General features: G+C 33.1%; 1 long non-coding RNA gene across 1 annotated transcript; it reads left to right on the top strand.

Annotated features, from left to right (window-relative positions):
• The first annotated feature begins 635 nt into the window (after window positions 1–635).
• LOC113497569 lies at window positions 636–18,685 on the top strand. The gene is made up of 3 exons (XR_003400903.1): window positions 636–977; window positions 17,660–18,052; window positions 18,363–18,685. It is a non-coding gene; the product is annotated as an uncharacterized LOC113497569 (long non-coding RNA).
• The last annotated feature ends 2,766 nt before the right edge of the window (window positions 18,686–21,451 follow it).

The following is a 21,451-nucleotide window of genomic DNA, read 5'->3' on the forward strand; positions in this document are numbered from 1 at the left end:
ATTGTTCCAAACTAACCGTACCCAAATCCGAATTTACAGTTTTGCTGTAGTTAACAATTTTCCACTGAAATAGGCTAAGCCTAAGGACTGGAAGACTTGTGACATCTGATTTATATTTCAAACTTTTCAAATACAAATTAATTTCACACATGCTTTGTATTTTTACCAGTATTATGTTATATCATAATATTATGAACAAGAAAACAGAAGGACCAAAATATTTATAGCATGTGAAGCTCTTTGTTATAAACGGCAGCTGACAGAAATTATCGAACACTGCATTTTATAGCGGCAAAAGCTTTTCAAATAAAAATAGCGAAAGATTAAATATTTTACGATCGTAACAATACAGCGCAGTGATTTCCTGAAGATTCAACAACATTAGGTACTTATAAAACAAATATACACGAAATGATAACAATATTGTGATTTTTACTAGCCATACTACACGTGCATTTAGTAATACTAAAAAAAAATATCATAAATTCATGTTTAAATTATAACAGCCCTTTTCTGAATGAGAACGTCCGTATACAAGCGTCTATTCAGTATATTCAGAATTCGTTCTAATAGGATTCCATTTTCAGTAAAACAAGCCCTGTAAATAGAATTCAAATATTTAAATATACAATCACCCCGTTCCGAATCCATTCATAAAACCGTCTGCACGCCCAGCCATTTCATTCCGAACAGATTTCCCTAACAATTTCACACGAGGTGAAAAGACCGGGAAAAAGGACCAAAAACCATCAGCGACTAATAAAAGCGTCTTTATTACAAATTTCATGGCGGCCGGATATCGAACACTGCATGACATAGTGGCATCGGTGTTTGTAAATCAAAACAGCGAGGGTGGGAGCGCGGGGCCAGGCCGTCTAGTCTGCCGCCCGACGCCGGCCGACGCGCACCGCCGCGGTCCTCCGATACGCGATTACGATATGGAACTGTGTCGTGTGTTTTGTTAAACTCGGATTAAGGTAGAGTGGAGTTTCTTCTTGAGTTGTTAGTTTGTATGGTTGGGTAAATTGTTTTGGTTAATTTTGAATGTCATGATTTTAGATTTACGTTTTATTAAACGTGCTGAGTCGGGTAATTAATTGTGTTTAAATAAAAATTAAGATGTTAATTTAACATTTTTAATGGTTTTAGAGTTAAAAGAAATATCTTACAATTTAAAATATTTCTAGGTCTGCAATAATTAACGAATGAAAAATTTTACTTAAAACAGAAAAAAAAAATATGGTAGTCATTAATTAACTGTTCCACTGCTGGCCAAGAGACCCATATTTTATATATGCAAATAATCTCCCAAATGAAACAGTAAAAGTAAAACTAAATTACGAAAACCCAAGGCATATTTTATACGACAGTTAATTAATCCGAGACTAATCCCCAAAACAGGGAATTCGCAATCAAATAAATATTCAGTTCACATAATTTCATGCTTAAAGAAGGGACTATATTTGGAGACGTGAGAATAATCCTATTTCGTGGGATATAGTTTCATACACTTTATATTCTGCCGGGTAACGAAATCTCAAGTACCTCCAACACTACCTTCATAGATTAGTGAACGCTTACATGTTATTACGTGAATTCAGCTAAATCTTCTCATACATTTTGCATTCGGATAATTAAGGTTCTTGTGAAGGCTTAGGGAACTGTCACTGCGTTTGTCTTACTGGATTTAATTTGCACCTGCTTGTTAATTTATGGTTTTCTGAATGGAAGTGAATGTAGGGTACTGTTATATTTATTAATGATTTTACACTATCACCTTTAGAATTTCGATCCTTTGGATTGACCTGTTCGGACTGAAAATTACGTGACAGTACAATGTTGATTATTAAATTTATTTTGCAAGTCTGTAAGAAGATTCCATTATTTAACATACAAAAAGTAAATACAGATTATAGTTTAGATATAAAAATCGTTAAGTAATAAATAGTGGTTTGGGAATTCAGCACATGTTTCATGAAAAGCTATTCCAAGTAACAAAAATGTTAATTAACGTGAGTGCGTGAACTGTAAAGGAGTGCACGAGGATCCTTGCCTGCGCGGAACTCCAAATTCGACAATTTTAATTACGTACCAATCTGATATTGGAATTTGCCACATTCTGAAGTGAAAGATGAATGGCTTTTCAATATTTTTAAAGGTCAAAACCATGATTATAATCAGTTTTTTTTTTGGTTTCCTAATAATATCGAAACTAGCACACACAATGTAACTGTTACAATTTCTGATCTATAAAGGAAATGTTCTTTGAAAATACGAACTGGATAAATGGAATTCCTAATTTGACTTCTAAAACGGTTTATTTCAAGTAAACAGCGCCGAAAATAGAATACTGTGGTAAAAAATCTTTTGAGGCCAAAAAAAGGGCCGAAGCAAGGTCCAAAGGACCATATTAACATTCATTGGCATAGCAATATTGAAGCTTTTTCCGGTCGAATTGAATACGAAATTCTCTTATACCGCTGATGCAAATTGTGTTATTAGTGACGTCAAACGAATTGGTTAACTTGCCTTGAAAACCTCGGCATTATAATAGGGATAATAGCTAAAGTGAGCTTAGTCCGACCACGTACGAAATAACTTAGTTAGGCCTGAAAAGCCTCAGGGGATTTTGAAAAGATGACGAAATTATAAATTGTCGTTCGCCGCCCGTAAAGGATTTTTGGAACATTGATGGTTTTATAAATATTATAACAAGTTAGCTTTGGTAATTATAAAGTTGATATTGAATATGGAGAGTTTGAAATTGAATAGGCATGTGTCAGCGTATATTTATAGATATATAGGTAATATTGTCATTCATCAAACTGATTTTATAACGTCTGTTAGCTGAACCTTCAAGTTCAAAGCTTGTATGTAAACCTTAAAACACTGATCAATACTAAAACACATTTATATACTGAAAAATGTTCCTACACATCTATTTCAATAACTCCTTAACAGTGACCCGGACATTATCCATTTATGTATAGGTAGAGAATTTCATGGTCCACGGATAGGATTCAATAAAGAGATACAAAATAAATTTTATAACAAGAGCTCTCCACTTTAAGCTTACAGACGTGTATAGCAATAACTTGTGTCTTACATTTTCTACATCACAAAAACAAAACTTCCCCATTATAATGAAACAAGAGTAAGAGGTTCGTGACGTATTCGTTTGTCTTCCTCTTAGCTGTTATAATAGCACAACGCAATAAACATTTCCTTTGACACATTTCTTTGTACTTGTCTAGTAATTTTGACTTTTATATTAGGCGTTAGTGGGACAAAGCGTAGTCAGCTTTCAACTCAATTCGCATGTAGTCTGCATCACAAAGAATTTCTTCTGGTTTTTTCAAAGGAATGGAACTGATTCGATTGTATCTCTGGGTAACTTGATTGCTTTTAGTTTTCTTTGTAAGGGTTAGGATCTTGCTGTTTAGTCGGAACATTTAAATTAAGACTTCTTAAATTAAAGTGCAGAATATAGAGAAAATATGAAGCCAGTATAGTTGGAGTTTACATACATTACTTCATTTTACTTTCAAATGAGGTTGTACTATTAAGAATTATGTCGTCGTATGCTTTCCCTTTAAAAAAACATTTATATTCTCCTGTAATATTTAACTCTCCTGAACATTACATAAAATGAATCTTCATGGCACAATTATTAAGCAAGAAATCCAAACCATCAGCTGAAACTTCGAGTGACTATAATTATGCACCGCAGTTACGAAGCTATGCAAAACCCTGATAGCAATGTCAATTACTAACCAAACCCTATTATGCAGTATACACAATCATCTCCAGCTAAGTAAATCTAAGCGTCCATATATTAATTTATGTTAATATACAACGTACTTTAATAGTCCCAGGGCATTCGTCGTTTTTTAACTTGTCTGCCTTCAGCAGCGTGCTTAACTAAAAATTTATATGACCAGTGCCCAGCAGATTGTCATTTTATAAACTGGTATGATTATTAAATTATATCAAAACCAAACTCAACATTTAAATACATTCTGATCCTGTTATTAAAAACAGTATGCATAACAACAAGTTTCATAAAAAAATATTTTCTACATAAAATAAAAATAACTCAACAAAAATAATTTGTTTCAAAAATGAGTTCACACCGATGTTAAACAAAAATCCGACATCTGTGGGCCATATAAATATTTGATCCACGTGAGAATCAATCTTTGCTTTTATTTTATTCTCCATTTTTGTTCTGTGTGCCTATTGTGACATTCAATCATTTGCTTCAATAATACCGGGTATATTATACGGGTAGATGGTATTGTAAAGAAAATGTGTGACTTTATTTTGTTACAAGCTTTTCATTGAAGTTTTTAAATATTTTTATTTAAAAGCCACAAAATTAGGTTCGTCTTTTTCATTCAGAACCATTTTATTGTAGGTAATCTTTTGTTTTATCCATTTTAAATCTTTTGCCGAGATACTCTTTATATATTTTCTACTATTCACTCATTCATTTTTGTCTATTAATATCATATAGTTATTAGTTACATGATATTTCCAACTTCTGATATGTAGTTTCATTTCAATGTCTAACATTCGCGTAAACCTAAGAAACCACTTCTAATATGTAATCTAAATCCCAGCCCTCAATATAAATCTCCAACATAATCACAGAAAAATCATACACCTTACTTATATTGAAGTGAATATATCAAGTACTTACACTCGACTAGTTTTGGACTTAACCAAAGCCTTTGACCTCTTTCGCTTCGAAGTCGCAAGCCGAATATCGCATACCAGAATATTTACTGAAGCTAAGCTCATAACTCCTTACCGTTTGTGTTTCATTAAACTGATATTCGTTATCTTATACCTAATTACTCAAATGCAACTTTACTTCAAGAAGTTTCTAAAGGCTTTACAGTAGCTTATTATCACGAGAAGCAATTGAGCTGAGATTACACAAATATTTTTTATTACCTATTTACTTATTTAAGACAAAATACGTGTATGTCACACGTATTTTGTCTTAAAATATTGACGTAAAATTGTATTAAGTTAGAAGATATTAGAGTTTATTTCGTTTTTCATTGGATTTATTTTCTAATTATGTAAAACCGATTGCATCTAAAATAAGATCTCATTTAAAAGAAATAACAAGCAATTATAATGTTGCTTCTCACAAATCTTTCTTCATCTTTTATTTAATAATCACTCGAGTTCTATAAATAGGTCACGAGTAAGCTGTTTGTCGATTTAATAATGATATTATGGCGTATTAAACATGGGACCTACCACTGCTCCTTGGGGTAAGAATTAATATGTCGAAAAGAGACATTGGTCTACGCTTTGTATAACGTCATCTCGTTTACTTCTAGCGGTGATAGTAAAACCCTCGTATATAAATAACATTAAATTGTTTAATTAGTGCAAATTTACGTGTGTTCACAGTGTAACAACATACTTAAGTGAAAGACGATTAATATTCGGTAAGACAATACGGCTTTGCGTGTTTATTTACTCTGTACTTAAAGTAAATTGTTCATGGTTTGAAACGAAGTAATTATGATTGCGAGTGAATATTTACTTCATTAAGTACTGATTGTTTAGAAGCTTCTGTTTGTTAAAGAAGCTAGAAATGCTGGATTTTGTTTCATATGATTGTTATATTTGCTTTTAAAGTGGTTTAGACAGCTGTCATTATTTTACGATGGGTTTTTGTGTGCTTGCCAATGATTCTGCATTTCTAAAACTAGATACGTTTTGGGAAAAGAGGAATGTAGAAAAATACAATAAATATACTGTATACTAAGCACTTTTAAGTGACAACAATATTCGTTAGTGAAAACAAATGTTGCTAAATCTAAAATCAACACGCGAAGTGACAAATATATTTTGAGTTGGTTAAGTAGCATTAAATATATTGCAATCATTTTTCAAATGACATAACACAATGTCGTTTGCTATCAAGCTATTGCTTGTATTCTTAAAACACTTCTTGGTGGCCTAGACGTTTGTTACTATTTCTTGGAACATATTTGTTCTATCTCAGGCAACTAACAATGAAATTATACAAGTAGATTTATCCTAAAATGTAAATAACACCCTACCAATTCCATAATACAATGTTCCGACATGAGTGGAAGTTCTTGGAAGTAACTGAGATTTGTTTTTGTAATTGCACCCACGCCCTCGCTCGGACTTCGGTAGGGTATTTGTGCGTAAAAGATTTATGTTTTTTAATTCCGAAAACCTTGATGTAAAAGTGTTGACCTGTGAAGTTTCCGAAAGGTTATTTTGTTGGAAAGCTTCTAAAAATTTATTATAAAAACAAAATCAGAAAGTGTCATTTAGAGGTCAATATTTAGGCACATTAGAAATGATATTATTTAATAGTTTACTCACGGTTTTTAAGTTATGATTAAAAGTATATTGGTACTACTGAGCAACTGTATTTGGTGTATGACAAATAAAGTTCTCAAAACTTTTCGTACACAATTAGTAAATTTTAGAACAGTCCTCCAAAAATGTATGTCCGTTCTTCACAAATACTCTTTCGATAACATTCGTTTTAAGCCCTATTTTATTCATATTTCAGAGTGGTATATAGTACCAATTAAATTGACACCGCTAGCTGATACAGTATTCACGATTTTCAGAGAAGGTCGTATATCGCCTTTGACCTTTTCCATTCGAATTTTCCGCGATGGAGAGGAATATTTGATATGGTCTGCAAATAGTCGCCAAGTTTGAGCATTCAAGTGTGTTAAGTTGGTTTCCACAGACGTCTACCGGCTCGAATTTCTTTATGCATATGCAAATTTGACATTTCAAATGGGTTTTTGGCTAAATTCCTTACTGAAATATCATCTTGTAATCGTACTACTTACTGGTTTAATAATACTTTTTTTGTAGAGGTCCGTATACAAAATTTTAAAACAGAACTCGTTTACTTAAAACTTCCATGTTGGTCTGGCCGTCCGTCTGTCACCAGGCTGTTTCTAATAAACCATGATACAGATTAATACATGCTCTATAATAAAAAATATAAGTAGTAAAGTAGGGGATCCACTTGACCGATTTTTATTTCAATACAAAAAAAAAATCAATTTGTATGGGAGTATAAATAGGACAATGACCTTATTCGGGGTTTAAGCTTAATTAAAATTCGTATAGAGCAAACAAATAATAAGTATAATAAAATGTTCCTATTTTCTCTATGCAGCTAAATTCCAGGTCACCAACAAAAGCTATTAAAGATATAAATAATCCAATATCGGGCACGGCCATACAAGACTTAAACTTAATATATAGTTAGTGAAACACCAATTACAGACACTTGAACATACAACATGAATATCGTATGTGGGTTAATTGAATTTAGGTCTCGTTATTGGCGCTTCTATTAACTTTGGAGATCACGCGATTGATCGCAATCCGATGTTGGATTCCGGGAGCTCGGTGGAGTCAGGTAATTTTGTTATGTTAAGACTGCTTTGTGTTATGGTGTCCTGGTATCTGTGAAGATTTTTCCAGGTTGATACGGCTGTTGGTACGAATAGACAATGTCTGGTAGCTCGTTTATTTGCAATCTCAGTTATTTCAAGTATTATTCATCGTATTATTTTGATTTTTTATAAGTATAAAACTCTTCTTTTCCCATAAAATTGACGATATTATCAGAAAAGTCATAATGCCTCTTCGTGAGTTCAATAGGTTTATAAAAATCTAGATTTCATGACACTATTCACTAATTATTGTTTTATCTACTTTACCGGATTCTAAATAAGTAAATGGCCATAAAATTATATACATATGTATACAATCATACAAACAATTTTTAATTTAAAACCATATGAATGATGTGTTGAATATAAAACAACGGAGTGTTATCCAGCACATTTTTCGTAGCTTATCTAGGGATTTTACATACTATTCATTTAAGCAACCCTTTACTACCCACTACAAGGGACGTGTCAACACTCAGAATGAGATGGGTATACAGGGTGTTACGGGGAGCTTATGGAGGGAAAACTTCACACCCTGTTGAAATGATCTGTCAAACAAACAGGTTTCTTGCTTTATCATTTTAGGCAAGTAGTTTACGATATTACGTATGTACTCGTATTTATAAAAATTTAGTAAAATTTCATAGGGTAAATTTTTGGGAGTTGCGTAAAAAGATTACAAAATATTTTTTTTTTTCATTTCAATATCATTACAAAATAAAGATTACAAAGTAAAATGCCTACTCCAAAGCTATTGCAAGTTAAATTAAATAGTGCAGGTTTCCATAATTTTGATAATTCATCTAATTATAGACACGTTTTACGACGGTATTTTATTAATTTCATTAGGACAATCTATAAAGAAAATCCTGAAAGAAACTTTCATGTAATTATAGACACGTTTTACGACGGTATTTTATTAATTTCATTAGGACAATCTATAAAGAAAATCCTGAGAGAAACTTTCAGTTCTCAATATATAACAAACATATTTCCCGCACTACTATAATTGAGAGTCTTTTTTTTGCGACCATTACACAGTTTCAACCACCCAACATGAAAGTACACGAAATTTTCTCATATATTCGGGACAAAATAATGTAGCTCCAACAGACAATAGCCAATCCGGATTGCTGTCTACGTATTTCCAATTTCTGCTTTTTTTATTTCGAAATCTGTATATTGCCTCTGCTATCATGACGACGGCATCGATACTTGGATAGTTAGACAGTGATTCGCATTCATACAAGAGAATCAAATCAGTTTTCCCTTTTTTGAACCGCTTTGGGAACTATTGTACGAAATTTAATTTGATTTTCATCCTGAATTCAATAACAAACTGGAGTATCTAAACTTTTTTAAACCATCGACTGAGTTTCGGTGATTGGAGAAGTGAAAAATAAATAAAAATCGTTTATGGATGATTGACAAAGGAATGAAATTCTTTTTGTGATTCACAGTTTTAATTTCTGTTTAGTGAAAGTTGGAAAGAATTAATCAGATGTAAAAAGTCTAGTATCTTTTTGTGATCGATTTGTGAGTTGTGATTAATTATGTATTGAATTAATATTGATATTTTTCATGTTCTATATAAAAATGATGGTACTTCTTCTAGTATTGTAAAATAAGTTTTAATGGCATTGGCATTTGTTATGCTGCAAATAATATTATTATATATAGGTATATTAAAATTGCTCATAATAATTACTCGCTTGCCTCTTTCTTCAGACTTTTACTGTGTTAAGATGGGAAACGTGTAGAAATTTTAGTTTCTACACGATTTAGACAATCGCACCCACATAAATATATATTGAACTAAAATCCAACACAAATCCTATCCATATGTTGCTACTGATATTCACATCTAACACTCAAGAAAACATGGATCCCATCTACGCAATCGCAGCCCTAAAAGGGGTCTACCACATGTCCTTAGACGTTTTGGAAGTAAGATATCGCTTTAAAGGACGGCGCCGGACGGTAGAGTCGCGCCCCCCTTCCAATACTGTAAAATTCTTAGTAGTCTCGCTGTCAAGTTCGCGAATCATGGTTCTTCTTGTTTCGATCGTGTGCGAATCGATCGTGTGCGAGGTATTAAAAAAAACCAACAAACTCCGAGGCTAGCCGCAAGGCGAGACTAGAGCGCAACGATTTCACTCATGTAAATCCTATAGGTATAAGAGAGGCGAAATCGTGGTAGGCCCCCAGCCCCACACATTACTTAGACCTCACAATAGTCCGTACACAGCTAGCATTCTTACCCTCCATTATATTGTACATCATTATGAAAGTGCAACGTCATGGCGGGACCTATTCGCAACTGTCATAGATACTATCACATCGTAACAAAGGCCTCCATTTGTATATTGAAGTAAGTTTGAAAAGTCTAAGAATGTAAGATGTTGAACAATTTTAAGCTAAATGGGGAGACTAGAGCTTCCTAAATAATATTCAGAGCTTGTATTGGCTACCTGATTATTTTTCGCTAATTTCAATACACTTTTTAGAGAAAAACAGATAAATTCATGAATTCTTAAAAAAAAAAAACAGAGTTTTGTCAAAATATTGTAAAGCTTGCGATTCTCTGTAATGAGCTCAAAAACTGGTCAGGTGTAAAGAAAAATATCTCGTGAATGAACTACTCTAATCTTATTTTTTCATGATATAATAACTGTTAGATTTCAAGCAACTAAATTAAATGAAAATGTGCTCTAATCATTGTAAGAAATAAAATAATAAATAGAAGTATTCATGTTCATTGTATGTAGGTTGAAGTGTGGGCGATTATAACTAAAGACCATGGATCCAAAATAAGCATCGGAAGGTTTTCAATTCATCAATTATGTTACCTTTTTCCTTTTAATAGTAGGACGAATTCTTACACGCTTTAATAACCTATTAATCTAACAAGAAAATAACTTAAACGTTAAGTTTTAGAATTAGATCACCTTTACTTACATTACCAGTATTTACATATATTTCACACTATTACATAATCATTAGTATTTATATTTCAAGAAAAGAATTTTATATTATATTAAATTCATCTCCTTGGTATCGGATAGCGTAACAACAGTAAGAATCCCTACTATTATTATAAATGTGAAAGTAACTCTGTCTGTCTGTCTGTCTGTTACACTTTCACATCTAAACCACTGAACTGATTTTAATGGAATTTGGCACAGAGATAGAGTTGACCTTGAGAAAGAACATAGGATAGTTTTTATCTCGGACTTTTGAAGAGTTCTCTTGGAAACGCGATATAACCGACCTCGACGTTGGCGAAGGCGCGGGCGGAAAGTTAGTAAAACAATAATTTAACAAGAATAAGATATACGTGGTACTCAGCAGGTTGCATTAAAAAGAAAACTCTTTAAGCTTAACTTGTTACTATTAAATGCCATTATTAAACCTCTAAGCGTCATAACTACGATTAATAACTTAAGACATGGGTACTCAATATACCAACTTCAGTCACCTTTCACGAAGGCGTCAAATTACTCCAGGTATCTCTAAAATCTGCTAACAACAATGTAAGGGCAGGTTATCACAGCATAGTTAACAAGAACTACCTTAAATACCTCTAAGCCAGATAAGGTGCGATCATAAACGTCCAGTGCAACCCAAAAGTTATGTGAAATTGTTAAATTGAAACGGGGTTCTCGGCGCTGACGTTAAAACCTTTCCAACCTGTCTGAGTAACACAAACTTTATACAAATTGTAGTTAATGACTAAGCCGATTGGATGGTAGTGAGGGGCAATTTATCACAATGCAGGAACCTCCCCACGCCCGCTGAGTCGACGAACTTTGTATGAGATTGACCGAAAAAGCTTTATGGCAATATTTTGTGATGCGATTAGTTTCAAGTAGGATTGGTTTTGAAGTGTTCTTGTCTTGTGGAATGATTTATTGATTATTAGATTTGAAATTAGAAACTGAGTTATTTAAAAAAATATATTATGTCAAGTCAACGCCCTTTTTAAAGAAGGTGCGAATTGCTTTTTTCTTTTGATGTAGCACTTAATTGTCTCAACAAATTCTAAAAAATCAAAAGTATCGGTTGTATTCCCATCCGAAAAATGAAAGCAAACATTTTTTAGCATATGAATATTCGTTATTAGTGGAAATGAGTATTCACGTGCGCGTGACTTTTAACAGTCCTAGTCGGCAGTAAACTTTTAATTCGTCAGAATCCATTACAAAAACACGTAACGTCACGTAGGAATGACCGTTAAAATACTAGAAGGTCATAAATTACAGTGTGTGGTATGTCTCGATATTAGAGGCATATTTTACATAATCGATAATCGATATGATGACTAGTTTCATTTTGGATCGTTAGGTCTAAAACTTACGGGAGTTATTTTTGCTCCATTACTCTTTAGACTTGATATCGTAGAGATTAGATGAACTTATGTTTGTGTGGAAACATACGATTTTTTAAAGAAATTATTATCGATTTACCTATAGCTGCATATCGATAAAATTCGATGCAGTTTTTTTTTTGGTTTGTTTTTACTTTAAATACATTTACATACATTAGTTCTCGTCGTTAGGTTATAAATTATCATTATCATCAAGTTTTGATATTTAAATATCAATAATTATTATATATAATTAATTATCAATACGGTAAACAAATAATATATACCAAAATGTTATACCATAACTGTTTACTTCCTTCTTTTGGTAGTAAGTAATTGAACGTAGACAGTTATAATAGCTAATTACATTAATTACTTCAGAAGCGTCATTTTAGATGGGTATCAAGTTAATTAAATGACAAGGATGTTATTTCTAAATAATTTAGGCATGAATAAATAAAACAAATGGGGTATTAAAACTTCTAATGATTATACTAAAACTATATAACGCGCGTATTTATCAGGATTTCATCATTCGCGACCCCACCGTCTCTCATGATTAAGGACTCCATTTGGGTCCGAAACTAGTCGGGCAATACCGATAAATACGCGTGAGTAAACCGTTGTATCATTTTAGTATAAATCGACATACGGAAATTATGAAGTTTAAGATTAATTATATTTTTCGGGAATTTGATTTCTTGTTTTATGTAAGAACCCTTCTTGTTTTAGGTAATATAAAGTGAATAAACAGCAAAGCGTTTAAATTGATGGAACTTCATGTTTTTAATATTACATATCACACATATTTCCTATATATTTTTTTTTTTACACACTGTGTCTATGTTTCCTTTTTTCTTATCTCCTGTCGCAGGTCTGCTGGCAGAAATTTCTTAAGAAATAAGCAGTACCTTTGTACCTATTGTATTTTCATTTTTATACTTGTTTTATTCCTACAATGTTGTGTGTACATAAATAAATAAATAAATAAATAAATATCCCCACAACTTAAGACTCATTGTAAGCCCAGTTTGAATATAACAGGGTTGTACCATCATTACATTTTACACACAAAAACTTTATTAATCTGATCCAAACCAAACATGTTGCGTGTAAAACAAAAACAACGCAAACAAAGAATGTAATACCGACATTGTTTTGAGACAAAATGCGGTGTGTATAGGATTACAATCGAGACAGACTCGATGTCGAGGACGGAAACGTATTTCAGTACGTCCCTATACGCAAGTGACGTAAAGCTGATGTGTGACAGCCCTGTCAGGATCCAAAGTGATGTTATAGGCTTATAGAACAAGGTTGCAGAACTTGGAGATTTACTGGCGAATGCTGCAATTGAATCTCAGAATGTTATGTGGCACAACGAATATGGTTTCACGTAAATTCAGTTTTGTAAAATGAACCCTTATTAACATATGCTATACTTGTACTATGAAACGGATTTCCCTTGAGAATAAAATGCGTTTACGCTTAATTTGTTTCGGATTGAAACAACCTTTTTCGAAATAGCAAGTCTTATGGTACGGGGTCAATAAAGGTTCATTAACTAATAGGATCCAAAAATCAAATGTATTTCCATTCTTCTAATGCGGTAGTTAATAATGTTGAGCCCTTACTGACCAAGATATTACATCGTATAAATCTGCAAGCCTGAGGGAATTTGCTTACGAATATCCGATCCCAAGTTCTTTAGGGTGAAGAACCTTTTTAGGGTGGATCAATGGAATTCCGAACGAAAAATTGAAGTAGGTGCCCAGCGTTAAGCAGTCTTTGTTTCTCGTCCAATTTAGAAATTAATCTTTTCAATTGGAATTATGGATAAGACTTGACCCAAGAACTTGACCCGAGGAAGCCTCTTTGCGTGTACTTAGTTAGGCGATTGGTTTTTGAGAGTTTTAAATTTCCGCTATCCTTTTCATTGTGTAAATAGAAAAACAGCGAATTTCTTAACACATTTAAGAAAATAAGCGGTCCTCTGAAGTAACCCTCTACCTAAACATTAAAAATTTGCCTAAAATGCAACATTGGGTATTCTATCAGATTTATCAAAGGCTTTCAGTTTCAAAGAATTTGTCAACTTACCCAAACTATACCTAATCCTTCCGTCTTTAGTGACGTTCAGATGTTTCTCAAAGCGCAGATCCCTCAAACCACATAACCTCCAGCTTCTCTATATTTTCTTAAAGCCAAGTGAGTTTACGACCACAGTCCCTTATAATTTTGAGGGGTCATCCACCTGATAAACGCTTAATGTTTTGCCTGTAACTTCGTTAAGCCCCTTAAAAGGGATAATACGTAAATCGCAGTACTCTTGCGCTTCTGTTGAACCTTCAAATTAATGAGAGCTTTTTGGTAAACCGTTTTGAGATGGGAATATTAAAATGCCATTATCAGATTAATTTATTAATTTTAGAATGGCATTATGTTATGAAAATATTGTTGGCTGAATATTTTTACATTAAAAAAATGTTCAGGCCCGAGAACAATTTAAGTAGTGATATTAGGCGTATTATTTTTTTCGGCTCTAGCAGTTGAAGTCTTTCGATATGGTGATATCGCATTTCCTCAGCCAATTTTAAAATAAACAACTTCGCCTTAAGGGTCCTCCACCATATAGTGTGGGAATAGTTTTATGTCTTATTGTTTACTTTGCGTGTCGACATCTATTACAATATGAAAGGTTTATCTATTGAACAGAGTAGTAAAAATTTGAATTGCACAGAATGACAGTTATGAAATAACAGAACTTTAAGATAGGTTACAAAATTGGGACACATTATTTTTTTTGTAAGAACATAATAGTTTACAAAGGTTTTCTTCTGTTACATAAGCCCTCAGTAAATCATATAGATCGATAGAAGACTAATAAGAATTGTCCAGTTAAGTAGAACAACGAAATAACGATTTTATAGTCTTGTATCCCATCACTAAACAATAGTTCAGAAGCAGTAAATGAGAACTTATAGCGCGATAACCAATTCTTCCCGCTCAACAGGTCTAGAGGGGCTCTCATAAATTAGTTAAACTGTTTTGATTCATCCCATTAAACGGATTAACCTAACCCACGAATTTAATTGCCAGTGCGGAGACCAGAGCGGACGCTAAAATCAACAGGATCCACAATTAAAGGAAATCAAATTTAATATCTTTAAGAGCGTTAAAAACATAACAGTAAATTCTGCAATATGATGCCATTCTGAGATTCTGGCGGTTAATATTCGAATAAGAACGCGGAACGGAATCGTTTTAAACGATAAATACCTCACATTTCTTCGGACGCTTGAAAAATAACGAGGATCAAAAGTGACAAGTGAAATTGTATTAAAACTTGGTTATTATAATTAATTTAGATTCGCGAACATTTAGTAAACAATTTTGATGGATCAGATCAATCAAAGCTGTTTATTAAATTCCATGGCTTTATATAAACCTTTGATTGTATCAAAAATGTGATTACAAATTTACTAGTTGACCCGGCAACGTTGTTTTGCCTTATAAATAGGGGATGATCGTAGCAAGGTGCACATTTAGAGTCGTATGCATTTTTTTTTTAGTTTTATTCAGTTACTAGCTGATGCCCGCGACTTCGTCCACGTGGTTAGAAGATTTTGAACCATTTTCGCAGCGCACGCAACGGAAGTCCACAAAGATGAATAATTTTCCCCATTTTTTCCACATTTTCCATTGTATCTTCGCTCTTATTAGTCTCAGCTATGATGATGTTATATAGCCTATAGCCTTCTTCGATAAATGGTCTATTCAACACAAAAATATTTTTTCAATTTAAACCAGTAGTTCCTGAGATTAGCGTTCATACAAACAAACTCTTCAGCTTTATATATTAGTACAGAAGTATAGATATCATTATTATCTTCGTTAACACTTGTAAAAAATATGAAACAGTTTTCAACTGTGTAAAAAAAAATACCGAAAATGTCTTACATTTCGATATAGAAACAAAAGCACAACCAAACTTTAGTTCCGTTTCATTTGATACATTCAACAACTTTCCACTCCTGAAACTTCAAGTTCCTATATCAAATTGATATGCCCTACGAAAGACAAAACCCTTTCGTTTCGCTATCACAAATTTTCGGAACTTCGTCTTCGAACTTTTACAAGTTACCATCTAATAGGAATAGATTGTCCCAACCGTTCGTGATAAGAAAACGGAAGGTTTTTTATGCTGAAAAGACTTTTAATGTTTCCTAATATTATTATTATCGTACTAAAATACATTTTTAAGGTTTATTTATTTCGTGAATGTTCTTTTATATTTTTTCCCAAAAAAAATATACTTATTGTTTAATTGTGGTCGAAAAAAATATATATTATAGGTCTTTGAATTTTATTGTCATGAGGAGTAAATTTGGAAGCGCCTTTGGGATTATAAATAAAATTGCCTCTGATCAAAGTAAAGTAAAATTCAGAAATAAAATATAACTTAAATGCGTTTTCCTAACTGCCAGAAAATAATAAATCTGTTACATGTCTCAACCGACTTTGCTAGCTTCATAGAAAATCCAACTAAACATTATATTGAATAAGGATTCGTTCCGATCCAATAGTAAAGTATGAGATACAGATCCCGTCTGAAGGTTTATGATATAAATCTCTGAGTAACCGCTATTACGAGTCCAAAGAGAATGAACCGTCAACATTTAAATGTGAAAGCAGAAATAAATATTTATTTTTGTTACATTCGTCTGCAATCATGAAGGCACTCGATTAAAATGTCTGATTTTTAAGATTCCGTGTCTAAAGGGTAAGAACCTAAGAACTGAACCCTATTACTAAGGGTCCTCTGTGAGTCCGTCTGTCAATAGGCTGTATTTCATGAGAATGAAAAATTAAGATTAAGCAAATCTTGGTTAGGCCATAAATTTGATGAGCTACCATAAATTTTGTTTTTTAATTTACCCTTTTTGCACCGAACCCAAAATTAAATGAAACTGACTCGCACTTGACGGGATTTTGAAAATGAAGAGCTCCACAGTCGTACCGGAAACTGGGGCCAGTATAATACTTACGGAAGGTAGACGCCAATTCTTTTCGGTACGTTTTAAAACGTGATTTAACTGTGCGTGAAAACAATGTAACAGAACCGCACGAGAGTTTTTCGAAGCGGAAAACTCGATGTTTCACGGATCATTTTACCCTGTAGCACATCGGAAAAGCATATTGAAGGTTTGGTAAAGGCATATTTATCTGGTATTTAATTTGTGTATATTGTACAACGGATTAATATTTGGAGCAAAGCCTGTTACGTATTTTTTATGCGTCAGATTTATTAAAGCAGAAAAGGTCCGTAATCTGTTTATGTTTCGACTCGTTGTTATGTTTTTTTAATCCATATTTCCATCAAAATATTCAAAATTTGAGGGAAATTATGTACTACTCTCTTTTTGTGTGTCTTATATGCGTTAACGGTATAATCCTGGTACTTGAATAAATGCCAGTACCTGTTTCCAAAAAAGGAAATTTGTTTTATTTTTTTATGATGCCCAGAATTCAGGCAAAATCACAGGTAAACTGATACTACGTAAACATTGTTCAAATTGTAATAAGTATGAAAACGAAAAATAAATATATAAAACCTTTAAGCCAACATTTATATTGCCTGCATACCAATCAATGCGGACCAAGTAGTAACTGTTTGCCGGAGCATCTGCAAATAATTTGGCGGCATCACATTGATCGGTATTTACCCTCCCGTTATCCAAGTATTCGCTCTGCAGATTGTGTTTAATCTCTGCCTTGATTGAGAACCATGTTTCATTTGTTTCAGATATCGAAACACAATGCTATAAAATGCGAATAGCAACAGTGCCTCTCATCTCGTTAACGTACGCAGAATGTGAGGGGAGCTAGCCAGTGACGTGATGCAACTTGTAATGCTAAACTTTTTAATCATGTTCGACGTGGTGTTCATATTCTTCCTGTTCCTGATTGCTGTGACTTGTGTTATGAACTACATGCCGGGCCGGAGCAAGCGCTCGGAGGTGACGGAGGACGAGGTGGAAGATGACGTCATCCCGCCGCCGCCATTGTTCGCTGGTGATGACGAGGTTCCTACTACCAGCCGGGACACGTACGTCGTGATCTCGCCCCCGCTAGACAACGTTAGAGCGAAGGACAGCTGTCCTGTGCATGTGGTGTAGTATAAGCACTGATATAATATGTAAGTATCTAGGTACATCTATATTCGCGTGACTTATTCCAAAATCAACTTTTAACTAAATCGATTAACACCAAGAACAAGTTCTTGGCAGCAACCACAAAATTTTATACCAATTGCCGCACTCAAATTCATTATTTTAACTCTAAACTCCATAACTTTTAACAATGAACCGTGCTAGTCAAAATCGGAGCGGACCTAGCATTAAAATTGCGCGTAACTCCTGAAACATTCTGAGCTCGAAAAGTTATTAATTTATCCCACGTTTCACCTTTAAATATATCTAATTCATTGAACATTTTCATTGTTTCAGATCAACGTAGGAGTTTATTACGAAGAAGCCTTATGAGAATGTAGGTGTCGAAATGTAGACATTTTTTACCAATTAGTCGAGTTTTAAATGAATTCTTGTTATGTAAAGACTAAGATGGTGGAACACGGGACTCAAGTATTTGAGTTGGTCTGTATCATGGGTACTTATCAGAGTCAACTTCTTTCGATTGCACTTTATCGAGAAATAGTAAATATACATAGAGCTGTAAAGCGAACTTACATGGTTACAATGTATAGAGGCCGTATTTATAAATTGAATATAAAGTAAATAGTCGCAATGTTTAAAGAGTGTAGTTAAGAAAATATTTTTACTTTTAATTTCGTGTTTGCTACTGCGTCGCACAAAAGTTTGATGATTCAGCCGAGCTGTGTTTTTAGAATTGTATTTTAAAAAGGCAATATCACGATTGTCACCAGGGGACTTATCACTAAGATAATAGAAAACAAACACGTATCTAATAGAATGACAATATAAAAAGCCTTAACCACTCATAAGGTTTTATTCAAATAAAACAAACTTTTAATTGAATGTCAATAACACTCTTAACTTATAATGGAAATGTTTGAAATGCAATTTAGTTTGAACACAACGTTATTGAGTAGTGTTAATGCTATTGGCCTAATGAAGTTTCACTAATAGGTAATAACAGTATTATGATACATAATATTCGCAGTTATTTTAACAATGGCGGTGGCGAACTAAACGAAAATTAAAAAAAAAAGTTAAAAAAAGAGAATAAAAAATAATCTAAATTCAAAACTATATTTACGTAAATGTTAGAAATAGATCTATTTCAAATAAAGAACAAAAATGGCGCACTTACGAGTAGGTGCTCATTAATTGAATCGCGGAGTCAACAAAAATTCCAACTACTGCAAGTGAGTGACAAAAGAAAGCGCAAAGACAGCGTATACCGATTTTCGTTTAGTTCCTACGTTGCCAGATTCAGGGAACCTAACGCTACTGCTGAAAGCAGAATTACTACGTGAGAGGAGGACGGCGCTATACTCAATGTAGAGCGACTTCTCGCTCTTACAACTGCTTAGAGAAGTGGTTTTAAGTCTCTCGAAGCAACCATCTGTATGTATATGTGAGCGAGTTAATAAATGATTCGTTACGAAGTGTTCAATTCACATAATATTTGCAAGTGCTTGTTTAAGATGAATGTGACTGAATATAGGTAAATGGTTAATACCGTTAGAGTAATAACTAGTTATACGTTTCGCTTGCTACAATATTTTGTATGAAATAGTTAATTACATATAACGCTAATATTTATTTTAGTTTTAGTCTGCCGTATGGCGGTTTACTGTAAGGAGTTTCAAAACTGCATAATGTTTTGAGTATTAAGTTGTTCTGAGTGTTCCGAATAGGCATGCTGTTTGCTTTTTCGAATTGTATTGAAATGTTGGATGTGTCGACGACTCTATGTAACGAAAAATACAGCAAAGAAAATGTGTTGTTCCTAACTGAACTATACATAGTTAATTTCCATTATATTCACCCTCGGCCATTCGCGCCTACTCGTCTATTCCAAACCTATCCCAGCAGCGGAGTTATTCTATGATACCTTGTCTAAATTCTCATTGGCTGAATGTTCACCTGTCCCTTGGTGGCTTATCCCTTAAGCTTGTCTATTTCCGACGCTGTGCGCGTGTTCAGTCGTCACTAGTAGGTAACACTGCTTAATGGTCGTATACGATCTTTATAATACCAGCCATCAACTATCCCCGACAGCTAAGACCTTTGCAGACACTTAGTTAACACAAACATTTTTTAAGCAACGTGTACTATCAAATTCTATGAGCTACTGTTGTTAATGAAAGCACTATAAAACATACGCAATAGCTTTGCCACTAAGTATAAATTAGCATACTAAACACTGATGTCACTGAAAAATACTAGTACCAAAGATTTGATTGTGTTAACTAACCTCTGTGTTGTGTGTCTGACTATACGTAGTACGTGACAAAACAAATGAAATAAGATAATGCAATTTTGACCCAAAATACGACACATTTCAATTTAGGAATCATTGTCTCAAGACAAGTGACAGACGCGTACTATTGTCAGAGCAACGTTATCAACATACCTTAGCGAGGACAGAACACATTCTTCCTATATATCTACGTAAATTGTGAACAGCTAGCGATACCCACATCTCCCCATTCCTTCATCACACCACGCTTCCCCGCGCCCGTCGAGAACATTCAATTATTCGTAATTAAAGGGAAACTTGAATAATTGAGTATTCAAACAATACAAATATCAATAGACTTACACAAACATTTAGGCATAGTTTATACATTAGTATTAAGAAGTTATTATAATGAACACATGACAATACATGTTACGGATTTTTTCTCATATCATTACACTTATGTGGAGTTTGTTCTTGTATGTAGTCCATAATTATTGAGTGTCTTATGTTAATTAGACGTCACAAGTAGTATAAATCACCAGGTTTTTAATTGAAGCAAACTAACGAAATCCCATTAAACTTATATTGAAATCGATTTTAAATTAATTGAATTGTAAATTTCAATAAAAGGGTTAGTAATTTATCAACTGGTGTTTTCAAATGCGTGTGGCATGAAAATGACAATTACTAGTCAAAAAAGTCTTTAAAAAACTCTGAGAGAAAGTTTCTGTATAAACCCAGTTGGTATTTACTAACTCTTAATATAAACTTAACATTAACTAAAACTAATTTGTTTCTCTTCAATGATTTTATTGATTCTTATTTCGCACCTTAACAATGCGTGATATTTTTCTAAAATTTGATTGAAAATTCCAAAATATTGAAATACAAAAGTATTGTAAATATTTATTTGGAATACAATACAATAGCAATTGGTAAATGTTATTACGTATTTTTAAAGAAATTCGTATTTGAAATATAAATGATCCGTTTTCTGTTCTTAGAAACTTTGAAAATTAAGTTCATTATGTATTTGTTGCGAACCCTTTTAATCATTTCGCAAGTTTTGAACATTGAAAACCGGTATCAAGTATTCTAGTCACGTAAATTTATTTTAGGTTTTATGAAGTTTTAATTTATTTTTATT

Source organism: Trichoplusia ni, chromosome 9 (assembly GCF_003590095.1).
Source record: "Trichoplusia ni isolate ovarian cell line Hi5 chromosome 9, tn1, whole genome shotgun sequence".
NCBI lineage: Eukaryota > Metazoa > Arthropoda > Insecta > Lepidoptera > Noctuidae > Trichoplusia > Trichoplusia ni.